Source organism: Protopterus annectens, chromosome 4.part1 (assembly GCF_019279795.1).
Source record: "Protopterus annectens isolate FY-2018-M chromosome 4.part1, PAN1.0, whole genome shotgun sequence".
Classification (NCBI taxonomy): Eukaryota; Metazoa; Chordata; order Ceratodontiformes; family Protopteridae; genus Protopterus; species Protopterus annectens.
In genome coordinates, this window is record NC_056734.1 from 519,124,983 (window position 1) to 519,151,905 (window position 26,923).

Genomic DNA, 26,923 nt, shown 5'->3' on the forward strand with positions numbered 1-26,923 from the left:
TGCGTCTCCAGTGCCATCAGTCATATCAGGCAGATTAGGAAGGAAAGGCTTCATCTTTATGGTAAGTACATACCTTTAGTTCAGAAGCTGCTGATGTCATGCAGATGAAGAGCAGTGCATTCTTTTGTCAACATAAATGTATATTAATATGTAATTTAATTAGTACAATACTGGGTAAACAACAGAGTACAGCAAGATAGTGGGGTACCTATTTATCCTAACAAGGGTTACCTCATAGAGTTCTGTATTAGGGACCCCTATATTCTTAGATAAAAAAGTTGGAAATCTGTTATAGATAACCAGATATGCTGGTTAATATAATTACTTCAGTAAAACATACTGAAGTTCTCCAGGATTGTCTTGGTGTAGTAGTAATTTTATTACGTTTAATTTATGTAAATGCAGACTCATGAGATGTAGCAAAAATGATGCAAATTACACTTACAATATAAATCATCATAGTATGAAAAAATGACACTATCATAAAAGATATGACAGTTGTAGAAAACAACTGAAATGTTAATTAAATGTTGTCCAGGATGTATTTGCTAAAGCCAAACATATTTTATAGCCAGTCTAATTCAAACTGGCATGAATAATTAATTCCAGGGGAGACAACTGTACTACCCTTGCTTAATTGAAGTATTATTGAGTATGCTACTCTTACAGGTTTTAAACAAGCAACCTGAAAGAACTTGAAAAGGTACAGTGATTCTTTACTACAAAATTTTCAGGACTGAAGTACCTGAGCTGTTCAGAAAAATGCACACACTGACATTATACTCTGTTCTTTTAGGTCACTTACAGGTGACCTCTGTCTGGTCTATCAGAGAATATATGATATAGTTTTGTTAGAAGGTCTAAGCCTGGAACCCATTCCGAGGGTAAAATCAGAAGTCAGTCAAAGTATCAGCATGGAATTTTGGCAATCAAACTTATTTAAGGATAGTACGTTGTAAGCTTGCTGGTCAAACATATGAACCAGTCTTACAGTGCTAGACTGAATAACAATACATATAGACCCATGGTGGTGGTGCTGCAGTAGCGTTGTCGCCTCACAGTAAGATGCTGTCTGGTTCGATTCTCAGCTAGAGCGTCTTCTGCATGGAGACATGCGTGAATGGGCGTACCTTCGTTGAAGGTTGTGCGTCAGGCTTGGCAAGCCGGTACATAAAAATCAACTGCCAATCATTAGCGGACCTGAGTTCCGCTGTGGTGACCCCTAACCGGGAAAAGCCGAAAGACACAAACAAACACACATACATACATACACACATACATACAAATATTTCAAGCATGGGCATTAATGCTCTTCTAGCTTGCCAATAAACTAAAACACTTGTTCCCATAATAAGTGTCCAGGCTGTTCTTAAAAATATCTAAACTAGTACTAGATTTAATGTAATTTGGTAGTTTATTCCATGCATCAGCTGCTCTCTCAGAGAGCCAAGTAGTGCACTTCTCATTCCTGTAGAATCTTCTGCATAGGTTCTCTGATGATTCTCTACTACTTTTTAATAACCCCAAACATTTCCAGAGATAGCTGTCTCTAAATGCCTTATATACCTGAATATGATCTCCTCTTAGATATCTGTAAGAGATACAGTACAAGTTCAGATATTTTAGTCTTTCATAATAACTTAAATTTTCACATCCATGGATGCCCTTGGTATATTTCGGCAGTACTCTTTACAGTTTCTTTTCTTATAGGGTTTCCATATCTTTATTATATACTCAAGTTTGGGTGTAATGTAACTAACAAACAATGACTTAATTATTTTTGATTTCGTAGACTTTATAAATCCTGTAAACACCCTATAGTTCTATAACTATCATTAACCAATTGGTTGATATGATTAGAAAAACTTATAGCTGAATCTACCCATACACCCAGGTCCTTAAATGAGTCTACAGTTTCAATCTCTGTGTGTTGTATTAAATATTCACCTTTCAATTTATGTCTCCCAAATCTCACATGCTTAGTTTTTGATGTATTTATCAGCATATTATTCTTCTGTGCCCAAATGGTCAATTTAGTCAAGTTATTTTGCAGACATGCCTTATCTGTAACACATGTAATCAGTTTACCCAATTTCAAGTCATCTGCATATAGACAGTAAAACAGCTCAGATGAAAAAGTTAGGTCTGAAAGATGCAATCTAAACAAGTAAGAGCTTAGGACAGAGGCCTGTGGGACACCCTGACTGTGACCAAGGATTTTACCTGTCTAGTAATCTACTTTCTTTGCTCAGTACATATGTTCTAAAGCCTTTGCCAAATCTTCTGAGGTTAAGAAACCCACGATTATGCCAACATTCATGATCCTTGGTCAATTCTGCGCGTACCTCAGTGAATGCAAGGTGATCGGCAACAGTGCTAATAACCATATTACAGGCCACCACAAACTTCTAAGGATAATTTGCAGTGCTCTTCAGGGCAGGCTTGTCCAGTATGGAATTATGCCACTGTTTGTTATAATACACACATTCAATAGGCTTAAAATAGTGTCATGTAATCAAAACCAAGAGAACCCAAGAAATGAACAGAAAAAGTGAATGTTTCTCACTAGAGTGCTGGGTTTACCTATAGTAATGATATGATCACACAAAGCTAATATATTTAGTGTAATGTATAGGTTCATAGGCATTTACTAGGCTTACGACCACAAAGACCTTTTTAAGCCTGGCCATGCATCCCAAATATTTGAAAGTTCTGGTACCCTTGTTAAGTGTAAGCATGGGCCTGGGAGATGAACCATTTACAGGTTGCCTGTGTTCATTAGAGACATAGGTGCCAAGCCAGGTATGAATTTCCGGTTTCCTATCCAATTGTCCAAGTTGCACTTTAATTTGGTTAGCGAGGACCTCTGCTTCACATAGATGTAGAGCTGTTCCATAGACAGGGTAGTCACTGGGATACATACCTATCTCTCCAGCTGGTCCTATTTATATCTCAGACAAGGTTTAAGTCTTTAGAATGGTTAATTCTGGTGCTGTTTGTTTTGTGGATATGCAGGAGTTCCATCAAAGTGGGGTCTGACAATGTCTTGTATGACTGGTATAGATCTCCACTCAAAAGCCTGTAGGAGACAGAATACAGAGATAGGGCCTTGAGGCAGTCTGCATAGGACATTTTACTGACGCCCCGTATTCTTTTAGTGAGGAACCTCTGTGGATGTTCCAATTGTTGGATATGCCTGGTTAGGTACATACCAAAGGGGGCATTGTACTCAATGATAGGTCTGATGAATGCCGACTACAATGGAACAATTACTTCCTTGGACTTAGATGCTAAACATTTGTTTATAAGTTGTGCAACATAGAATAATTTCCTCACCACTGTAGACACATGGTGGTCAAAGGCTAGATTACTATCTATGTGTGACCCTAAGTCCCTGACTATTGGCTCAGCTCTAAGGGGTGTGTTGTTAATATGATAGTTACCAGGGCTGGATGACTTCCCAAAGGATACTATTATGCATTTCTTAGCATTTAGTTTTAGTCCATGGCTCTGACACCTGTGGTTTGTCTTTGTCAGCTCCTCCTGGAGAACATTTGTGTCAGTGTGAGATACAATGACAGCTCCTAATTTGCAATCATCTGCAAATTTATTCAGCCAGAGACCACTGACATTAGCCCTGACTTTTGAGAAGTAAATTCTAAAAAGGAACGGTCCGAGGAATGATCCCTGAGGGACTCCACTTGTGATTGGCTTCTTTGTAGAGGTGGACTCCCCAATTCTAACATCCTAGGTCCTGTCTGTGAGCCAGTTGACTATCCACCGGGTGACAAAAGGAATTATACCTAACCTCTTGAGTTTGTCAACAATGCCCGAGTGGGGTACTGTGTCAAATGCCTTGGACAGGTCAAGGTAGGCAGCGTGAATGATTTTGCCCTCATCCATTGCTTTGGTGACCTTCTCAAAGAAGTCCACCAAGTTGAGTAGGCATGATTTTCCCTTGACAAAACTAAACTGGGTTGGGTCCAGTGTCTGGAGGTTTCCTATATCTGTGTTGATCATCTTCATGATAATTCTTTCCATAGTTTTACATATAAGACTAGTGAGACTTATGGGTCTGTAGTTTCCAGGGTCTGTAGATAACCCACCTTTGTGCAGAGGGATGACTGTTGCCTTTCCCCATTCCTGAGACACAAAGCCTTTTTGGAGGCTACAGTTAAATACTGATTCCAGAGGCCCTGATAGGTCATGTTTCATGCTATTTAGAAGGCATCCTGGGATATTGTCTGGGCCCATTGATGCAGTGTTCTTGGTCTTAGAGAGAGCATTAAGGATCTGTTGCCTAGTGATAGTAGGTGGAGTTTTATTTGATGATATTTCCTGAGGGAAGATTGAGGGAGAGAGAGGGGTAAAACTGGAGATGAATTTATCAGCCAGGAGGTTTGCTATAACTTCTGGCTCAGTATAGGTGGCTCCATTTACAATGAGTTCTGCACACAATTGTGTATTGCCTCTGAAGTTGCGGACATAGCTAAAGAGTGCTTTGTGGTTTTCCCTGGCCTGGGAGGCCAAACCTACCTCAAATCTGGCTTTGGTAGACTTTATTTGTCCTCTGAGTTGTTTTTTAGTTTGATGAGAGTGCTTTTATCCTGCTGGGTGCTGCACCTCCTAATATTTGCCATGATTTTCTTCCTTCTATTATGCAGCCTATTGATTTTTTGATTCCACCAGGGTGGCTTGTTTTTTGAGTTAGTTCTGTACTTCTTCGTAGTGGATACAGCTGCCTCTATGCAGCTGTTAACATGCTTGTACAGGGTTTCTGTGAACAGTTCTGCATAGGCAGCAGTGTTCTCAGGGTTTATGGGGACTTGAACTTTTGCCAGGTTCTCACTTAATAGCAAGAGGTTAGCCTTAGAATAGTTCCTGAATATTCCAGGTTTAGCTGGGGGTCCAGGTTTTATTTTTATATCAAAAGAGACCATTTTGTGGTCTTCCCTTACCAGGGAAGGCATTACAGTAGGGGATGTGCAGCAGTCTGCCATATTAGTGAGGACCGGATCCAACAGGGTTCTAACCCTCATTGGTGTACTGACTATCTGCTCCAGGGAATTTGTGTTTACAATATCCAGGAATCTCTGTGCCTGTATGTTTGGTGTCGTAGAGGATTCCCCGATAATAATGAGGTAATTAAAGACACCCATGAATATGGTATTGGGTTGGATGTTTAGTGTTTCTAAATATTTAAGTACATGGTATAGGTTTCCTTGGTCATAGAGGGGAACCTACAGCTTGAAAGGAAGTGGTACTGGATTTTACCTATGGTGATTTGAACATGGAGCAGCTGAAGTGCATTGTCCTGTTTGACCATCCTTGAAGTATATTTATTTTTGATGTAAATAGAGACACTTCCACCTTTAGTCCCGGCTTGTGAAGTAGCTGGCCTAAATGTGTTGAAGGCATTATAACCTCTCCATGGCATTAGACCATGCCTCAGTGACCGCACAGGAATCGACATTCTCTAGGGTAAAGAGAGCTTCTAGGGAGTGTAATTCTTTTGTTTAGACTCCTAACACTGAGCAGTAATACCTTTAGATTTTCTTGGTTTTGATTTGTTATGTTGGAAGTATTTTCAGTTTGGCATTGCTTAAAAAAGGCACTAGGGGGGAAGACAATGTTTTAGCTAGTATTTGAAAGTGTAGAGGGGAGAGGTGCAGACCATCCCTGGCAAAGCAGTGTGGCCTGTTGACCTTTTCCTTCCAATCTGATAAATATTGCATCCCCTTAGAATGACACCAGAAACTAAGCCAATTATTAAAGTCAGTCATCTTTTCTTCATATTGTGGCATCATCCTTGGAGTAGGTAAAATACTGCTCAGTGCTAGGCTCATACCAGCCTGAGACACATATTCCAAGAACCCCATTATGTCTCTCTTCATATAGTCTAGGGAGGTATGTCTCAGGACATTTACTCCCACATGGGCTATGTCATATTGGTAATTGTGGTCCAATGACCTGAGCACATGTGTAATGTGGTGGATCCTAGCCCCTGATAAGCAACTGACCCCGACTTTCTCCTTACTCAGCTTGGTGAGAGGGACATCAGTGTGTCTCACGATGGAGTCTCCAATGACTAGAATGTTGAATTGTGTGGTGGCTTGTGTACGTAGACCCTGAAAATTTAAGGATGAATTATTTAGGCAGATATTCTGAAGTTAGAAACAAATCAAGCAGTACTTACTGCAAACAAAGAATTAGCTTGTCAAGAATGATAAAAAGAGGGGAGTCACATGAATGGCTACTGCCCACCTATTACTAATGCTGGTCTCAGCACAGCTTCACCCTGTTGGGATACAGTGCTCCTTTGCTTCTTCTCTCACCAAAAGCAAAATGTTAGCACCAATCCCAAGATGAGAAGCAGGCGACAGCCTGTTTGGTGATCCACACTCTTATCCCAGATGACGCAAGGGTCTGCAGGCTTGTAGCCTTTTCCTGGTAGATGCCTTGAATAGCAACCAGACCAATCAGGAGTGTTAAGCACAGGCACTCACTATCCAACCAGAAACAGTCAGGAATCAATGCACCCTTCTCCTTCCCTCACCAGGACCAGAATATAAGCACAATTTCCAAGTTGTCACCTATAAAGCAGTAATTAGGCTTTTGGTGATTAGCAGTCTTTAGGAAATAATGTCCCTGTACTCATTCTGTCACCAGGAGAAAACAGAAGCACTAATCCCAAGATGACTACTTTGAGGCAGAATGTGGACTCTCCAGTAACTGGTGGTCTTGCAATAGATGTTTAAAGGTAAGATGAAAAAAATGGTTTAATATCTTAAGCATTGTAGTGTGCACTAAGCAATTACATATGAAGGTGGGTAACTTTAGATTTAGCTGTCTAAGAAGAGAGCCACTAATTTTAAAAGAGCAAGATAGAGTGAAAAGGGGTGGACACCTTTGTATTCTAATACTATGAAATACAGTGGGATGGCCAATAAATTTAAATAGTTGAAGGGGAGTGATTTCACAAAATGATAATTTTGTGTTTACTCACACCCACCAGTGAAAGGGTAGAGGGAAGGAGATATGTGGTCAAATTAACATAAGGGGCAGGCAACTAGAAGACAGTTGTGTTTAAGAACACAACAGTAATGAGGGATAGTGGAAAAAAATTCTGTCAAAAATTTTGGTTGACTGTGGTTTCTTTTCAAGTTTTAATATGCAATTAAAAGCAGAATACAAGTAAAACACAGTGTAAAGAAAACAAATCACAGTATACAAGATAAAAAAAGGCAATAAAATAATACAAAGTCAGTCAATATAGGGGAAGCCACCTCTAGTGGTAGACGTATAACAAGTGGTGTACCCAAAGGATTGGTATTGGCGCCTCTACTGTTTGGGATATACTTTTGTGAGGTGCAAGTCAAAACCAGTGGTCTGTGACTGACCAAGTTTGCAGATGACTGCAAGTTGGGCATTGTCTTAAATTCTCCTAGTGATATAAATATCTTCCAATAGGGCCTTACCCGAAGTAATGACTGGTGCCAGAAGCATGGTCTCAAACTGAATGCCAAGAAATGCATCATTGTCTCCCTTGGGGAAAATGGTGCCCCCACTAATTATCACATTAATAGTGTACTAGGCACGCAATCAGTCATGAGTGACTTGGGCACCCAGGTTGATAGCAACCTGACTTTTGACCATCACATTGCCTCCATTGTATGGAAGACTTTCTACATGGCCCACCTCATAATAAGGGTATTTTCATTGAGTACACTGCCCCTTTCGGCATGTACCTTGCCAAGCATATGCAGCAGCTGTAGAGGCCACAGAGGTTCCTGACCAGGAAAATCCAGGGTCTCAAACACCTATCCAATACAGATAGGCTAAAACCCCTGTCCCTCTACTCAGTCTCATATAGACTGCTGAGAGGTGATCTGTATCTGGTATACAAGGCCTTCTCAGACCCAGCTTTGATGGAGTTGCTGCATATCCGTAAGTCAAACTCCACTCCTGCAACCCGCACACAAGGCCTCAACCTGGTCTATGACATTAATAGAACTTGTTGGTGGGATAGATTTGTGTCCCAAAGACTTCCCCATCTATGGAATAGATTCCCTCTCTCCATGTCAAGCAGAATACCTCACTAGCCCTCTTTAAGAGGAACCTGGACTACTGGATGGGAAACTGAAAATACACCCTGGGATCCTATCTGTGTCCCTGCTGGACAGGGGAAACAGGTGCTGACTTTGTGGGAACAATGACGAAATTCTTGGCTAGGCTTATAAGGGCCTCTGGGCCTGGTATCATCCTATGAACTTATGAACCTAAAGTACAAGAGATAGAAAGCAAACTAATCTTTCCCTCACAGCAAGCTGTGGCAGAGTCTGGGTGAGCTTTTCTAGTAAATGCCCGTATGATGTATAGCAGAGGTATAAATGTTTATTATAGTATAAATGGAATTAATATAAATTAAAATTATATAATGTGGTATAAATATAAATGTATATGTATAGCAGAGGTATATAGGACAGTAACAAAGCCAAGCCTCTCTGTAACTTGGATGTGCTTTTTCACAGGTTTAGCATAGCTGTTAACATTACTAAGAAACATTCAGCAAGATCATAGGATCATAGGAAGTTGCTAGGCTAATGGCCCTTAGACCCTTAGAAGTCTAGCTAAGAGTTTATCCCCCCCAAAAAAAAAAGAAACCTCAGTCAGCACCTGTTGCCCTTGTCCCATCCACTCATCAAGGTTGTGCTTGAAGGGGATCAGCAAGGTGCTCTGTTTGACGTGTATGGGAAGTCTTATCCAGAGATGGGGCAGCTTCTGGGAGACATATTAGTTTTAGGCCTTTTGAGCGGGTAATGAGCGAGGAGTTTAACTTACAGATATGAAGCATCTCTAGTTGGGCAGGGTCCAATATTGCCTTGTAGGTGAGAGACAGATCACCTCTGAGCAATATGTACGATACCAAGTAGAGTGATTTGAGCCTGTCCACATAGGACAGGCATTGGAGGCAATGAATTCTCTTTGTGAGGTATTTCTGTAGCCTTTCTAGTTGGTGCAGGTGTTTAGAGAGGTACATACCAAACAGGGCATTATACTCAGTTTTGGCCTAATGAGGGAGGAATACAGAGAGGTAATAACCTCCTTTTTTCTGAATGCAATCCCTTTACTTATCAGATGAACTAAGTAAAAGGCTTTTCTGACCACTGCCACTACATGATGGTCAAATGTGAGATTGTTGTCAACCTGAGTACCCAGGTCTCTTACCACAGATTGTGTGCTAAGGTGGTTGCCGTTGATGTAGTAATCAGTAGGGGCCATGTTTTTGCCGATTGGTATGATAATACATTATTTTGCATGTTGCTGCTAGACCCTCTTGCAGTATGTTAACATCATTTGGGGAGTCAATGATAGCACCCAACTTACAGTCGTCTGCAAACTTGGTCAGCCACAGGCCTTTTCTCTTTGCATGGACCTCTAGGAAGTAGATGACAAACAGTACAGGTGCCAGGACAGATCCCTGGGGAACACCACTAGTGACTAGTCTGCTGTTGGAGGTGAGAGTGCCTATTTTGACCTTGTGGATCCTATCGGTGACCCAGTTGGCCACCCATCTGATGAGATAGGGATTTACGCCAAGTTGTGTTAACTTTTCAATGATACCTGAGTGGGGGATTGTGTCAAAGGCCTTGGCCAAGTCAGGGTAAGCTGTATGTACTGACTTTCCCTCATCCAGGGCCATGGTGACAGTCTCAAAGAAGTCAACCAGGTTAAATAGGCAAGATCTGCCCTTGACAAATCCGAACTGGGTGGGGTCAGTTGCTTGGAGATTTCCTATGTGAGATCCATAATAATACACTCCATGGCTTTACAGTTCAGACTTGTCAATCTAATGAGGTGATAGTTTCCAGGGTCAGTAGTGGCACCACTTTTGTGAAAAGGGCTGACAGTGGCAGTTCTCCACTCTGCTGGAATGAAACCTGTACGTAGGCTGTGGTTGAATAGGGTGCTCAATGGCAAAGCTAGTTCTTGCTGGGGATGGTGCAGAATACAGCCTGGGATACTATCAGGCCTAATGGAAACTGTGTTCTTTGCCTTGGATAGGGCCTTTAACACTTGATCTACAGAGATGTGAGGTGTGGAACAAGTATTGCGGATGTCAAATGGGGCTTTGGGGGGCAGGGGTTGAAGTTTGCACTGAACCTATCTGCTAGCAGGTTGGCTAAGTCAATTGGATCAGTGTAAATGGTACTGTTAAGCACTAATTCGGAACAAACCTAGGCTTTGCCATGGAGGTTTCAGATGTAACTGAAGAAGGCTTTATGGTTTCCCTTTGTTTCAGAGGCTAGTTTCGATTCATAATTGGCTTTGGAGGTTTTCACTAGTGATCTAATTTGCTTGTTGAGGCCAAGGAGAGAGTTTTTGCGATTTGGAATTTGTTCCTTTTTACTCTTAGACAACAGTTTTTTCCTTTTGTTGTAAAGTCTGTTGATAGAGGACGTCCACCAGACAGGTTTGTGCTTCCTTGAGGAGCAGGTTTTAGTTCTGTTTTTTTATGGCTGAGTCCATGCAGTTGTACAGATGCTCGTATACAGCATTGGTGTACTGTACAGCATAGTTGTCTGCATCCTCTGAGAGGGACGGTGGTGTGAAGCTACAAATACCCTCCCTTAGGAGGTTGCAGTCAGCTTTCAATAAGTTTTTTAGTCTGGTTATGGCTGGAGGGGAAGTTGGGTGGGATAGAAACTTTGAATGAGACATACTGATGATCTGATCTCACCAGGAAGAACATACTATGGGAGTGACGCAGCGGTCGCCCATATTGGTGAGAACTAAGTCCAGAATGTTATCTCCCCTTGTGGGGTATGAGACGAGCTGGTCTAGTGTGTTAGAATTTATGAAGTCAAGGAATCATTGAGTGAGCGCATTAGTGCAGGAATAGTTCACCCAGTCTATGGTGGGGTAGTTGAAGTCACCAAAGATCAGAGTGTTAGGGGGTACCTTGATGGAGTCAAGTAGGTCCGGGTAGGAGGAGGAGTTGTCCTGAGTCATGGAGGTGGGTCTATATCTGGCTATAACTTGGATGAGTGTCTTGGCAACTGTCAGTTAGTTCCAGTACATCATGCTGGCAAACCAGTCTGGAGGTGTGCCTACCCTTAATGAATATAGAGACTCTACCACTCTTAGTCTTCCCAACCTCATTATGGGTTCAGAATGTGTGGAATGAGGTACAGCCTGGTAAGACAGAGGTGCTCTCTGCAGCCCTGAACCAAGTTTCCATGACTGCACAGACATCATCATCTTCCAGTGCGAGGAGAGCCTCCAGTGAGTGCATTTTTAGGTTAAGGCTCCTAGCATTAAACAGCATGACCTTCAATTTGCTTTTTTATAGATCTTTTATGTTGGAAGATTTGTCTTTGGGACATTGCCAAAAAAAGGCACAATGGGGGGACAAGAGCCTTGGCCAGGATGGAATCCCAAGGGTGACAGGTGGAGGCCATCTCTGGCAAAGTATAGAGGCCTGTCAACCATGTCACCCCAGGCAGACAGATACTGGATCCCCTTGGAATGACACCAGAAACTAAGCCAATTGTTGAAGTCAATTATTTTTTGTTGGTATTGTGGTATCATTCTTGGTGAAGGTAGAATGTGCTTAGGGCTAGGGTCATTCCTGCCTGGGAAACATACTCTGAGAGTTCAATTATGTCTCTCTTCATATAGTCCAGGGAGGTACATCTCAAGTCATTCACACCAACATGGACAATGACAGAGTCATACTTATACCTGTTGTGGAGAGACTTAAGTGCATGCGTGATGTGGCAGATTCTGGCACCTGACAGACTATTGACTGTGACCTCCTCCTTGTCGAACCTGATGAGGGGGGGTATTGGTGTGTCTCACAACTGAGTCGCCAATGATTAGTATGTTTGGTTTATTATTATGTAAGTAAGTAAAGTGTATTTTTTTCTTTTTTTAAGTGGAGAGGGAGGAAGCAGAAGATACTTCAGGATTAAGAAACTAGGGGGGTTGGTCTTCCCAAATGCTCTGTCTGTACACAGTACACTGGGCTGATGAGATGGGACTGGGAATAGTGTCCATAATCAAAGAAGCAAGGGGGTAGTCCCTCCCAAATTATCCCACTGTACTCATTTGAGTAAGCAAACGAGATGGGACTGGGAAGCATACTTCTCATTCTCTTAGTGCATGAAATCTGGACAAAGCCTGACAAAATGGCAGGGCAAAGGCCCAAAAATAGGGGCATCTTTTAAATATTGTTTTGATAAACTTAGAACGTTGCTAGAGTAACAGGGTTTCTTTTAACATACATTTCCTGAAGGATATGAAGTCTAAAACTAAAGTGTATGTCATTATTTAGTGACTTCAATCCTCAGATCTTCCCAGTGATTTGCCAGAAAGCCACAAATGTTATGAGGAACAGATCAAAAATATGAGCCAAAAATCTTGACATACTGCAAAAATCTGGACAGTTGAGATTTATGCTTGGAGGAGTGCCCAGAATCAAATTTACAGCAGAGGTGGGCAATTCCAGAGCCACCAAGTTTAAGAATACAACAACAGTTGGGCGAGAGGGTGGAAAAACAAACAAAATGCAGACAGAAACCAGCAACATTCAGTGAAGCAAATAAAAAAATGCAATACAGTTTGTTAACTATCACTTGCAAAGATCGTGTAAAAAAGTATACTTATATCAACTTGGTATATCCAGATGGTTATAGAATCAAAGCTCTGCATCTGAACACAATTTCACAGAAATGTAACTCTTTATAGCAGTAGTATAAAAGACAAGACAGACCCTCCGGCAATCAGATAAACAAAAAGAGGTGTTGACAAGTAACTTGCACCTTGGGTGGGCTGACTTCACAAAGTGTGAGGGATAGATTCCTGTCCCAGAGATTTCCCATACTCTGGAACAAACTACCTATCTATATCAAACAAAGCTCCTCATTAGCACTCTTCAAGGAAAATCTTGATGACTGGATGGGAGATAGGAAATTTACCCCGGGGGATCACTTCTGTGGCTCTGCTCTGCCCTACTGTGAAACCCGCTGGTTTAGAGCTCAAGTGCTGAACTAACCCTGAGAAACAAAATGCAGATAGAGACCAGCAAAATTCAATGAAGCAAATGAAAAAATGCAGTACAGACAGTGATGAGCAGACATTGAGTCAGAGAGGAAAGTCATAAACTCTCTCAAGAAAACGATCATGCCGGTGGGTAGCTGGTAGATAGGAAGATACCAACAATGTTCCTGTTTCAAAAACATGTTCTGAAGAATTGGCAGACCTGCTGGGAATCTGAAATGTGTAGTACTCCTTATATTCACTGTCAAGGGTTGTTGGAAGCTGCATGAAAACTAAACAATGTTTGGACTTAAATATTTACACTAAGAACTTAGTGTCTAACAAAATATGTTTTTATTACATTTAGAACATTGGGTATTTTAGACCCTTTCTTGCAACTATAATTTAGCTATAAGCGTGGTATGAAGAGTACTTGGAGAGAATATTAGTTAGGGGATGGATTTGTCTGTAAGGTTTGAAATTTGCTTCACTTTATGGCAGACTTTTTTGCGCCTATGACTGTTTTTTTTTTTTTTTTTTCTGTGTGCTTTTAGTCTGCACTGCCTGGCAGCCATCAGTCATCCCATTTTCTGTCATATTGGGCAAGAGACAATCACAGGAGGCTGTCTTACAGGCAGCCATTGCAGTTTTCTTATTTAGGCCCTGACCCCTTATCTAGCAGTTGATGTGCATGTTTGCAGTTATAAGGGCCTGCAACTATGGACATGCAAGTTCCTGTACATGCTCCATGATGGCTATGACACAAATACAGTTCAGCAGTACACAGCACATTATCATGGCCCAGAGGCATATCTAAGGAGTGGCAAAAATGGGTAGCTGACCTGGGCAAATGGTGTTAGGAAGAAAGAAGAGCACGTTTGTGTACGCTATGGTCCCCAACATTTTTTTTTTTTTGCTACTCAATGTTGAGCTGAGGGAGGTGGCAGTTTGGAGATCTCCACAGGGCATTAGCTAACCTAGCTATGGTTCTGCCCTGGGCCATACCGTTCATGCTTCGCACCTGTCTTTCTGTAGGTGGCAGCACTGCAGTGGACCAGACTGAGTCTCTCTCCCCAGGATTGGCAAGTTAGCATTGGCAGCTCACTCCCATCGTCCCCCACTTCCTCCACCTAGCTTCTCCAGTGCTGGAGCTTCTAGTTAATTTCAACTCATTAGTCAGGACATCATCCACCAGTACTGTGAAGTCAAGCCAATATGGATTTTGTTGCTTATATTTAAATTTATTAAATGTACTGTCATGTGAATGGGTCTATTAGCTATGGCAGAAAGTTGTGTCTTTTCGACTTTTCCTGGTTAGGGGTCGCCACAGCGGAACTCCGGTCCGCTAATGATTGGCAGTAGATTTTCACATGCCAAGTTGCCAGCTCTGATGGACAACCTTCAACGAAGGTACGCCCATTCACGCATGTCTCCACGCAGAAGACGCTATAGCTGAGAATCGAACCGGACAGCGTCTTACTTTGAGGCGACAACGCTACCGCAGCACCATCACCGCAGCTAGCTATGGCAGAAAGTATTATACATAAATCAAAATGATACTGAAATTGTGTGAGTGCATCATGTTTGAGACATTCAGAGCTGACCTTGGCTGTCTTGTCAAATTGTTTAATTTCAGCCACTCAATACTATTTTTCAAAGAACCAGATTTTTTTTTTTACCTTGTTTATTTGTTAACTGGATAAGCTCACCAGACAAAAGTGTCCCACTTCAGGTGTGACCCAGGAAAAGTGCACTAATTAAGTGACTTGCTCAGTGACACAGTAGGTAAACAGAGGCTAAAGGAATAAAACTGTTGACTTCAGGAAGCTTAGTGCCTAGCTTTAATTCTTTATGCTGTCAGATTTGATAGACTTCACTTCTACATTCTACATTCCAAATAAATAAAGCAACAGAATTCCAAACTAATGCACTTTATTATTTTATATGGAGGAAAGAAATTTTGAACAGGAACAGCTGCACAAATCTGACTGCACCACTCATGAATAAAATGAAGCAGACACTCCTTCTTCCAACAACTGGAGCCAGTCTGTTGCTTTGGCTACCATCCTGGAGCCATTCAAAGCTGCCTCATGTGATGATAGTGTATGCAATTGTGAATCAGATTTTCCTTGTATTACCAAAAAAAAAAAAAAAAAAAGGAAAAACTCCCATTCTAAGGAAGACGTAATAGCAGCAGATAAAGTTAATCGTGACGTGATTAGACAGATAGGTGTTTGCTTCAAAGGCAAATCTGAATTCATCTTTTGTGAATGTGAAGACCCCAGAATGTTGGAGGTCTTTGGCAGCCATTTCAGTATCACTTCACATGCACCATTAAATGGTCCACAGTAGTAACCTGTGATATGAAAGCCAGTGCTTACAATAACTAATGCATTTATGAATATAATTAATCAGCTATCAAGTAAGTATTGCACATACAGACCAAATGCATTCACCATTTATTCAACATGGTGAGCCATCATTTTGTTCTGGTTGCTTCTAGTACAGTCTACATATTTTTGTGGTCATCAGTGTTACTAGTGAGAAAATACATTTAATTATTCTTTTGTTAACTTGGTAAGTGGGCTGGCAAGTTAGTCTGACATCCTTTAGTTGTGACTGGAAAGACTATTCATTTTGCGCTTTCTGCAGTGTTAATTAAGATTCTGTAATGTGTGTCAGTAGTCATTTCTCCCGGTAGATTATTATTAGCTGTCTTTTATAGTGTTACTGATGACCAATGAAAATTCTGTGCCTTACACTGTCACTATGCTCAAGGCGGCACTGGATTCAAAACAGTTTGGCCACATTGAGGTGACATACGTAATGTATGATTTGCCATGTTTAAGTGCATATTCAGAATGGGGAGTTGTCACTTTGCATGACTGTCAGTTGTCTGATAGTGCACAACTGATCAAAGTACTAATAGTTTGAAGGATGTCATTGCAAGGGGAAGAAGTTCCTCTTATCTGAAAGTAGTCACCTCAGAGTTACAATGTTATGCAATTAAGTAAGGGGGGAACCCCCTACATACATGCACGGTATAACTGTTCCCCACAAAATCGCTTGCTATATAATTAGTTCACACATCCCATCTTAATAACTGCATTTTTAAAGCACGTTCAGTGGCATAATGTTAGGAAGGACCGGCCAGTACCTTTCCGAAAGCAGGTTTAGTTTACTTTAATGAAAAAAAAACTGTTCATTTTATTGTTTTTTTTTTTTTTTTTTATTAAGCAGGTAAGACCCAATATTTACAAGTACCTGTTTTTATGGCTGACTCAGAAACATTGGCTAGTTTATGTGTTCTGTGTAGAGTCATAAAATATGTAAGTCATGGCAGTGAAAATCAAATCCAAGTCAGCACTTTATATTTTTATTTTATTTTTTTATTTTCATTTGTTTATTGGGGTGGTACATTGATCTCAATTAGCCATTTGCAGGTATAAATAATTCAGAAAGAAGAAAAAAGACAACAGTGAGGCAGTTAAGCTGTGGATATCAAAAATAAAACAGAAAGTAATATATAACAAAAACTGTACAGTAGCAATTACATATTAATGTTATTTGCAGCATGTTGTCTTGATGCACTAAACTGTGATGGCCATTCACAAGAGTCACTTACAAACAGTGCTGTGTCCCACAACTGGCAATGCCTTTAATCTGTGACATGGAAGTTTGCTGTCTTTTTACTCTCCATGATACTAAACTGGAACAAGAACATGGGAACGGTGATATGAAAGTGATGTCTAGGCAGTGTGTGCAAAACCTGGGTTTCTGTAGAGTGCCACAGTGTGAAATGTGGATACTCGACACTATAAGCATGTTTCCCAGTATGTTTCCAAGTAAATAGAGTGTTGACACTTCCCAATTAATAGTGATACACTGTTTTCCCATGACTGAATACTTTGATATGGACTGAGCTTCCTGCTTACATAGCAAAAGGGTTGTTCCTTACTCTGTAATTTGAAGGGCAATACAGTCCTTATCCTAATATCAGAGGTATCTGTCTACAGAATGAAGTCTTTGTTGAAGTCAGGGTCAATGAATACAAGCTACAACATTGAAGAAGTGCATAACAAAAGGTCTGCTATGGGTAGATTTCTAAGCTGTTATGATCCATTCTCATGCTAGAGTTCACATAGTGGCCACCTCAGAAGAGTGATAGAAACCTAAAAAAGCTTTGAAGGCTGTAAAACATTTCTTGCTGTCACATAAAAAAGGCAGACAGACTGAAGTGTTTAACAGATTTTAAAACTGTTGGTGCTTCAGAGGTGCGTTTAGGTTCTGACCACTGTTGTGTGGTAACACTGTGTTTTATGGCTTGCAAAGCGTTATAACCCTTAACACTTCTTCATTTTACCTCTGCAACTAATGATACATGGGAACACTTGAAGCTGCAAGAACTACAAAGAGTCATGATTTGGTCTCTACAATCATAATTAAGTAGTTATGTACTTTTAACATGCATGTCAAGATTCACCCTAACAGCAGAGTGAAGCAAGGCCCGTGAGATGAACTTCTTGACATCCATGTCTCAAACACATAACAACTTGGTTATGATTTAGCACCTGATTGCAATCCTATATGTTACATGCCTTTTAAAGCTGCTATGATTGGGTCTTGCAATGAAGCACACAGAGCAACCTCCAAAGAACAGTATTAGCCGGTAATCCTCTTTGTGAGGTATTTCTGTGGCCTTTCCAGTTGTTTTAGATGTCTTGTGAGGTACATACCAAAAGGAGCGTTGGGTCTATGTAATGAGTAGAGGGGAACAATGACCTCTTTTTTTTCTGGATGAGAATCCTTTTGTGATGAGGTATGCCACGTAGAAGGACCAAAATATGGCAGGATGAAATATCTAATAGCTTTTGAAGGTGTTGTCTGTCTTTATGACAGAGGAGTGTTACTTTCAAGTCTGTAAAACACTTTGTGCTTGTACATTTCTTTCTTTCTTTTTCTGTAAATTAACAGTATATCAGGACAGCTGTAGCCTATAGCCTGTCATGCTAAAAATAATTCGAACCGCATCTGTTTAGTCATAACTTAATTTTTATGTGCTTTCAACATGGATATCATTCTGCAAATGCATTATATGTCAATAACAAGCAAAGGCTACTAGAAAGCAGCCATAAAACTGTTCTGGAAATCAATCAAGGATCTTACTAGGGACATCACTAATCATAACAGAGTTGTAACTATGGTGGGGTGAACACTGATGCTGCTTTCTGGGTTGAATTTAGAAGTTCAGTGCTCACTATGTACTATGCTATCTTAACTACAGTTACAGAAGACCTGGAGACATTTTTTTACAGTTTTTGGATTTGGATTGAGCGTACAGAGATTCCAGAAGATCTAGCTATAGCTCTAGGTAGTAGCACTGATAGCCAAAAAAGGATGAACACTGATCATCAGATGAAGAAATCTGTGTACATGAGGGATCTGGGTAAATCATGTACACTGTGGCCCCTCTGATACAAACATAGTAATTGCTGTACCGATATGACGCTGCTAGTCTGACAATCTCACTACAGAAACCTCAGACATTTCCTTTAAGGAGAGTAAAATTAATATTAATTTCTCTTATTGACAGTTCAGGCCCAGTGAAATATGGTGCAGTAAACTGCTTTTAATCTGCTGCTTCTGATTCTGTATAAAGGATTACCTGACTCAAAAGTCAGCCTTTTCCTGGCCATTGTATTCAAACCAATTAATCAATGTTACTGTTCATCCTAACTATAATGGAGCCAATCCATTTCCTTAGAAACAAGAACAATGGACTCTCATTGAATAGGCTCTGGCTGGAGAGAGGTCATTCTGTAAGACTGGTCTGTCATGTTAAAATTAAAATTTGCTACCAGCTGATATTTGGAATCAGCAAATCTTAGAAGGATTCTGGAATAAATTAAAAGAATGACCATTCATTGAAAATTAATGGAAGTGTCTGAGGGATAATGGTCAATGCTCAGTAATAATAGTCGACGTGTAATAATCAAACTGCATAAGACTGCTTATGAATCAGACAAAACTGCATAAAATAAAAATGTTCTTTTTTAAAATTTGGCTTTATTTAATAATATAAAACTACTTGCTAGCTGTCTGATGTAACTTTGGCATAAATCATCATGGATCTAATTTTGTTATGCATTTCTAACTTTATGTTAAATGAACCTACTTGGTTCTTGTTTGATTGGTTGGTACTTATGCAGTTGTTTCTTTTTCAATTAAATTGTTCTGTATGTGTTCTGGAGCAAAGTGGTACTATGCTAAAGCAAATCTGTTTATAATAACTATAGCTGTTGGACTCAACCTCTCAGAACAAAAGGCTGTTGAAACAGGAAACTCATTGTTCTAAATGAAGAAAACTGACAATCTGGTTGTGCTGTCAAGTAGAAAAAGACTGTTAGTTGGATATTTCAGCTTTGCTTCTGAAGTGTGTACAAATGTATTGCATTCTTGGTCAGAGGTCATGTTGAAGCCTGGTTGTCAAAATCATGCAACTGATTGTTGGGCTTACAATGTAGGGGTAGACAAAAAGTCAAGTACATCTTTAGCTACTGGTTATGCTAGATGTAGATAAGCTGTCCCACTATACTGCCAACTGCCTTTTTAAAACCATTTCTTTTGCATTTCTTTTGCAAATTTATAGCTGTTTGTATAGTTGATTTTAAAAAGCATAATTAGTTGAAATAAATATGATTAAGCAATGGCATTATTATTCAGTTATAAATGCTTATGGCTGATGGATTATTTATTAGCTTAAAAGTATGTGTATTGAAATTGCATGATTGACTAATAACTCCTATCATTTAAAGAGCTACTGCTCAGACTATTGCTTCTACAGCAACATTTAACAGTTGGATTGTTTTAAGGGTAAGCAGAAACCTTGTTGCTGGTGTGCTGTGGTGGTCTAGCAGGATTATCATGAAGATAGAGAAGGGGCTGTTCATACTGGAGAGATATTATTGATGCCTGGAAACTATTGCTTGTGTGTTTGTGCCCAAAATAATATTGGTCTAGTTTCAATTGCTGTTGGTAAACTTTCACTGGAAGGCACTAGGCTCAATCTAACGTAGGTAAAATCCCGGGCTTCCATTAATTATAACTCTAATCTGCAGCTGTGCACTGTAAAGATTTTTGGGTGTGGTAGGTGTTGGCTATTATCCAAGTCAACAGTGTGCATTTGCCTTTTGTCCTTAAGAGCATTCACCCCTCACATGTTATTTAATAGTCAGTAATGTAAATTCTAAGACTGTGGTTTCTGTCGCTTATAAACTGATGGCAATATGTGAGTGTATATACCTGGTTATTACATGTAGATTGGATTACAGCAGTATGAGTGCACTGTGACCTGATCCTGTGTAGCCTGCAAATCAGATTTGTCTTCAGGAAGTATATGTACTGTTGCAACTGCGAGATAAATTTACAGCAGTATACCTTGCACAGCAGTTGTTTTACTTTTTAATCAAAGTAGTTAGGAATTAGCCAAAGTGATCTCTGTAAAGTATAAAACATGTCAATTTCACAGCTAACAAAAGAATGTAAATGGAAAGGAATCCAACCTGCCATTATGACTAAGGATGAGATAATATCTCCCTTAACTGCGACTAGGAGGCAGTCAACAAAATATTGAATACCAATTCCCAAATGAATAAAATGCTACATGAACAGTACATTATAACCCAAATGTTCAATCCTCTGCAAACTACCTGTAAACGTTTTTTGCAGGGGAGACAATCCCCCTTGCACCTTCTCAAGTGATGGGGGGGAGGTGTAATTTCCCACATCCCCCAATCATGTATGCTGACTTCTGGTGGCACATTCATGAGGAAATGATAAGTTTTCCAAAAAGAAAGGAACTGTTGTTGGCACATGCTAAGAAATAAAACACGGACAGTGAATTCCTATGCAAAACACTTATTATTATGCTTCTTCCTTTCTGCTTTATGATTTCTCACTTGACATTGATATAATGAATAAAACAACAGTAATACGGACCTTGTTCTCATACCTAACCTATATAAAAAAAAAAAAAAACAAACATAGTGGCACTGATCCACCTGTTCAACATTACTGGAATTCACCACAGATTTAGTCAACATTTTCCATATTTAGTATTTCCAGATCCATGTTAAATCTGTCGCTCAAATGATTCTTTAACATCATGCACTACATGCACATGACTTATGAGTGTGTGTGTGTGTGTGTGTGAGTGTGTGTGTGTGTGTGTGTGTGTGTGTGTGTGTGTGTGTGTGTGTGTGTGTGTGTGTGAGTGTGTGTGTGCATGTGTATGTACATATGTATATCTAAATATATATCTCTAAAGTACAACTGTTAAAACAGTCATGCCTTTAACCTGGCAATAACTTGGGTAGTTGTCAGTATTCTCACCTGAAACATAGTACATTCATTCAGAAGTCTTCATATATATAACAGCAGACAATCTGCAAAATAACTAACTGAATAACTAAATTCTTGGACTAGAAGAAACTTTGTGTTACCAGTTTACATCTGGTACTGACTCCATTAGTGCTGGAGTATAAAGCTCTTAATGTGGTACTGGTGACCAGCTTTTGCTTTATGAGCCCAAGTGCCAAAAGACGAACAGGCAGAGTGGAATCAAGTAGACAGGAGTCAGCTTTCCCATCCTGGGGAAGAGATGGTGAGTACATAAGCTCTCATTTACACTACTGATCCCACCCAGAGGCTAGGAGATTAATAGTAGTAGTACCAGGGAAGCAGAGGGCACTGCTTGCAGGACAATGCACAGATCAGCTTTTGCAGAGATATATTATTGGGTTTACTACGGTTGATTGAAAACTCACTTGATTGAAAATGAAATTACTAGGACCACTTCACTGAAAGCTCACTTCACTGAAAACTCACTTGACTGAAACTCATTTTGTTGAAAGTTATAAATGGCCTATTCCCCACTGTAGTGCGACCCTGGAGTTAGTATATAAAGTAAGGGGGGTGTGTGGGGCAAAGACCCCCACATATCTTGGTTATATATTCTCTTTTGGAAACATTTATTGCACTTGTAAGTATCACTGTGTATAGTTTAAAATGTTTATAATATGTGGGGGGCTACACCCCCACACCCCACAATGTGGGGGGCACTGCCCCCACCTCCAGGGTTGTACTACAGTGGGGAAAAGGCCATTTATAACTTTCAATGAAATGAGTTTCAAAGAAATTAGTTTTCAGTGAAGTGGTCCTAGTTCATAGGTTCATAGGTTCATACTAGGCTATCTGCCCTAGGGCATTTATAAGCCTAGCCAGAATGTGTTTGTCTTTCACCACCCATTTTAAATTTATTTTGCTATGCTCTTTTTCGAGGTTAGTATACTGTGCCTCTGTTTAACAGTGACACAGAAGTGATACCTGGGGTAAACCTACGATCTCCCATCCACTCATCAAGATTCCTCTTGAAGAGGGTCAGTGAGGGACTCTGCCTAACCTGGACTGGGATTTTATTCCAGAGTGAAGGGAACCTCTGGGTTATGAATCTGTCCCTCCAGCATGTCCTGTTTATTTCAGTGCTGAGGTTCAAGTCTCTCAAGTGTGTAGCTCGATGGGATTTGGATTTTCTGAGGTGCAGCATGTCCATTAATTCCAGGTTGGACATGGCTTTATACGTCAGGCACAGATCGCCTCTGAACAGGCAGTATGCCACTGAGTAGAGCTGGAGTTTCTTTAACCGGGCAGCATATGGCATCTGTTTGAGCCTTTTGATCCTCTTGGTGAGGTACTTTTGGGGTCTTTCCAGTTGCTGCAGGTGTCTGGTAAGGTACATCTCAAAAGGGGCATTGTACTCAATTATGGGCCTGATGAGGGATGAGTAAAGAGGCACGATGACCTCCCCTGATCTAGATGTGAATCCCTTCATGATTAGGTGGGCTATATAAAATGTTTTTCTAGCCACTTTGGCCACGTGGTTGTCAAATGAGAGATTGCTATCAACTTGGGTCCCCAGGTCCCTAATTACTTCTTCTGTACTTAATGGATTACCACCTATGTGGTAATTTGTGGGCACTTTGTTTTTGCCAAAGGGGATGACTATACACTTTTTGGCATTTAGCTTGAGGCCATGGCTCTGGCACCAGTTGTCTGTTTCTATGAGGCCCTTTTGGAGGATGCTTGTGTCAGCTGGAGAGTCGATTATGGCACCCAGTTTGCAGTCATCTGCGAACTTGGTCAGCCAAAGTCCTTCCGTGCTGGCCTGTACCTCCGAGAAATATATACCGAACAAGAGAGGTCCCAGGACTGAGCCTTGTAGGACACCACTTGTAACTGGTTTGGAGTCTGACATGGCTCCAGCAATTCTAACCATGTGGGTTCTGTCCTTGAGCCAGTTTTCAATCCATCTAGTGACATAGGGGTTTATATTTAAGCTGGTGAGCTTATCTATAATGCCCGAGTGGGGTATTGTATCAAAGGCTTTTGCAAGGTCCAGGTAGGCTGTGTGGACCACCTTCCCCTCGTCAATGGCCTTGGTGACTGTTTCAACGAAATCAACCAGGTTTAAGAGGCAGGATCTGCCCTTAACAAAGCCAAACTGGGTAGGATCCAGTGTCTGTAGGTCCCCAATATCTTTATTTATGAGGTCCATGATGATCCTTTCCATAGCTTTGCAGACCAAGCTAGTCAGGCTTATGGGGCGATAGTTTCCAGGATCCGTTGAGGCACCACCTTTATGGAGAGGGACCACTGTTGCTGTACGCCACTCTTTGGGCACATATCCTGTAGTAAGGCTGAGATTGAACAGTAGTTTTATGTTTGGGTTTAGCTCTTCTTGGAGTTCATGTAGGACGCAGCCCGGGACACCATCTGGTCCCATTGATGCTGTGTTTTTTTGCTTTGGAGAGGGCGGCTCTTACCTGAGCATCTGAGATGTCAGGGGGGCAGCACTCTGCTGGGATAGATATTTGCCCTTTTGGTGGGGAGGGGGGGTTGCGCTGAACCTGTCAGCTAGGATGTTGGCAATGTCTGTGGGTTTGGTGTATTTTTTGTCATTTTGGACTAATTCTGAGCATATCTGGGAATTACCACCCAGGTTCCTAACATAACTAAAGAAAGCCTTGTGATTATCCTTAGTGTCCTGTGCAATTTTTCTCTCGAAGCTGGCCTTAGACAATTTTATGAGTGCCCATAGTTTTTTGCTAATACTGATCAGTGATGCCTTCCCTTTTTGGGATTTTGCTCTGTCATTTAGTAGCTTCCTCCTTCTATTGTATAGTTTGTTTATGGCTGGGGTCCACCAGACAGGACGTCTGCCTTTGGAGGATTGGGTCTTGGTTTTATTTGGGATCGCATGATCCATGCATTCCTGAAGGTGTTCATAGAATGTGTTTATAAAGGATTCAGCGGTCTGGGCCGTATTTTCCACAGGCCCGGGGGCTTTGAAGGATTCCACCTCGGTTTTGAGGAGTGTGAAATTTGCTTTAGAGAAGTTTTTCACTGTGGTTTTCTGGGTAGGGGGTGGGGTCGGGATGTGAATATCCAGTGAGATTAGTTTATGGTCTGATCTTACCAGTGAGGGATACACTTCTGGTCTGGAGCATAGAGTCCCCATGTTGGTGATGATCAGGTCCAGTACGTTTTGTGGGAGTGGTAACAAGTTGTTCCATAGCATTTGATTTATAAATTCTAGAAACCTTTGGGCTAGGGTGTTGGAGCTAGAGTAATGCTCCCAATCTATGTTTGGGTAGTTGAAGTCACCCAATATAATGGTGTTTGGAGAGACCTTCATATTTTCCAGTGTTCTCAGGAAGGCTGAGTGGGGTTCCTGGGTTTGGGAGGGTGGTCTGTACCAGGCTATAAACTGGAAGGCAGTTTTACCCACTGTTAGTTGCACATGGATAGTCTCTGATGTTTCGTGCTTTGCCACCAACCTGGAAGTGTGGGTACCTTTGACGAATATCGATACTCCCTCTCCTTTTGTGGTTCAGTCCAAGTTTTGGGGCCGAAAAGCATGGTATGAGGTATAACCTGGTAGTGCTGGGGTGCTCTCGGGAGCCCTGAACCAGGTTTCTGTTACTGCACAGATATCAATGTTCTCCATGCTAAGGAGAGTTTCGAGTGCGTGCATCTTGAGGTTTAGACTTCTGGCGTTGAGTAGCATTACTCTTAGTTTCTTATCCCATGTGATACCTATGGAGGTGGGTTTGTCTTTTGAGCCTTGCCTAAAAAAGGCACTATGGGGGTAGCAAGAGCCCTTGCCAATATCCGAAAGCCCAGGGGTGACAGGTGCAAGTGAGTTTTCAATCAACCGTAGTAGACCCATATTATTAAGGTCAGTTAGTCCAGGACATTACACAAATATCATTTAGCTGAGAGTGAAGAGGCACCTTGAAGTCAAAACACTCCCTAAAAAACAGCTATCCCCTAAAAAAACAAGAACAGTGGACAAGGGGTTCACTGTCTAGGTCAGAACAAAATATCGGTGGAGGAGAAGCAATTGGGGCTGGGCTGCCCACCAAACTAATATTTTTATTTTACTTTTTCTGTTTAAAATTCCAGAAATCCATCCTGTGAGCAAGTAGTTTAATTGAGAAGTCTGTATTGTAGTGCATAATCATTGAGGTGATCGTCTTGAACTTCGATAATCTGTTGACTCAATATATATGAGTACAGCAATTCAAATAATAAACACTGAAAGGCACTAAGCATTGAAACAAAACTGTATGGCCTTAGGTATTATGAATAGTAAAGAAATCAAACATACGGTATTTGCAAGGAGGATAGCAGATGCTGCTCCTACTGGAAGGTTAGCAGTGGTGGCATACAAGGCGGTGACCAGGCAGAAGGTGTTGGTGAGGGAAAGGATGAAGTACAAAGGCCGAGTTAGTGGAGAGTAAATGAGACGGGTTAAAGAAAAAAAAACATCATTTGGCATTGATGTACATTTGCTTATACAATACAAAATCTGTTAGATGTCATTTTGACATGCTTCCCACATTCTTCAGTAACTTTTCAGTATCACCTATATTTTACTTGACTGCCTTTGATATTTTATATGGCATTATTACTTATTAATTATTCTTTTTTTCCCTGTTTATGCTTTTAAATACATTCTCTGTTTCAGCTTTGCTTACCTCACTGATGACTAATTAACCCACTGCACTACTCTTTTCTGTCAGTATGTTTCTTCTTACCATGTTTTCCATGCACAAGGTTCAAGGTTTGATCTTGACCTCTGGCCAATGCTTATATGGAGTTTGTCTGTTCTCCCTGTGTCTCCATAGGGTTTTGCCCACCTTCTATAAACATGCTGAATATTTTCAGCTCAAACTCTCCCAAGAATGTAGTTGTGCTCAGCAGCACAGACTCTTGGTGGTGCCTTATCAAGGGAAGAGGTGTAAAGACTAACCATTTTGGGCATCAAATGTAATGGGCAGTATCCTTAGGATAAGAGAACATGGATCACAGACTTTGTGCAGTATCAGGACTGGCCACTTGACGGTGTATAAGAACAAAGTGGTCATATCTGCTGTGGGTAGTATGGGGATATCAAACTCCTGCCACACTGCATGAAAGGTCTGGAGAGGATGGTTGACAAAACAATACACAGAGCAGTAGAAAGTAAGATGGGAGATGAGTACTTAGATTAGGCTCAGGATGCAGCACAACCAGTCCTATGTTTGTAGTGATACAGTTGAGAAAAAGCTAGACCTTGAGATGAAGAAAGAGTCCAGCTGGGCTGCCTAGATTTGGAGAAAGCATGCGGCAAGGCCCCAAGAAAACAGATTTTGGCAGTCCTGTAGTGGTTCCAAGTCTCAGAAACATTGGTAGAATTAGTGCAGGCTATGTACAAGGACCCAATAACTCAAGTGTGAACAGTGTTCACTCTCACAAAGGGGTTCCCAATGGGAGTGGGTTT

General features: G+C 40.9%; 1 protein-coding gene across 1 annotated transcript in view; it reads left to right on the forward strand.

Moving 5' to 3' along the window:
- The window catches only part of LOC122801244 (rootletin-like), a 2,937,720-nt gene that overhangs the window by 152,314 nt on the left and 2,758,483 nt on the right, over positions 1-26,923 (forward strand). The window lies entirely within an intron of this gene.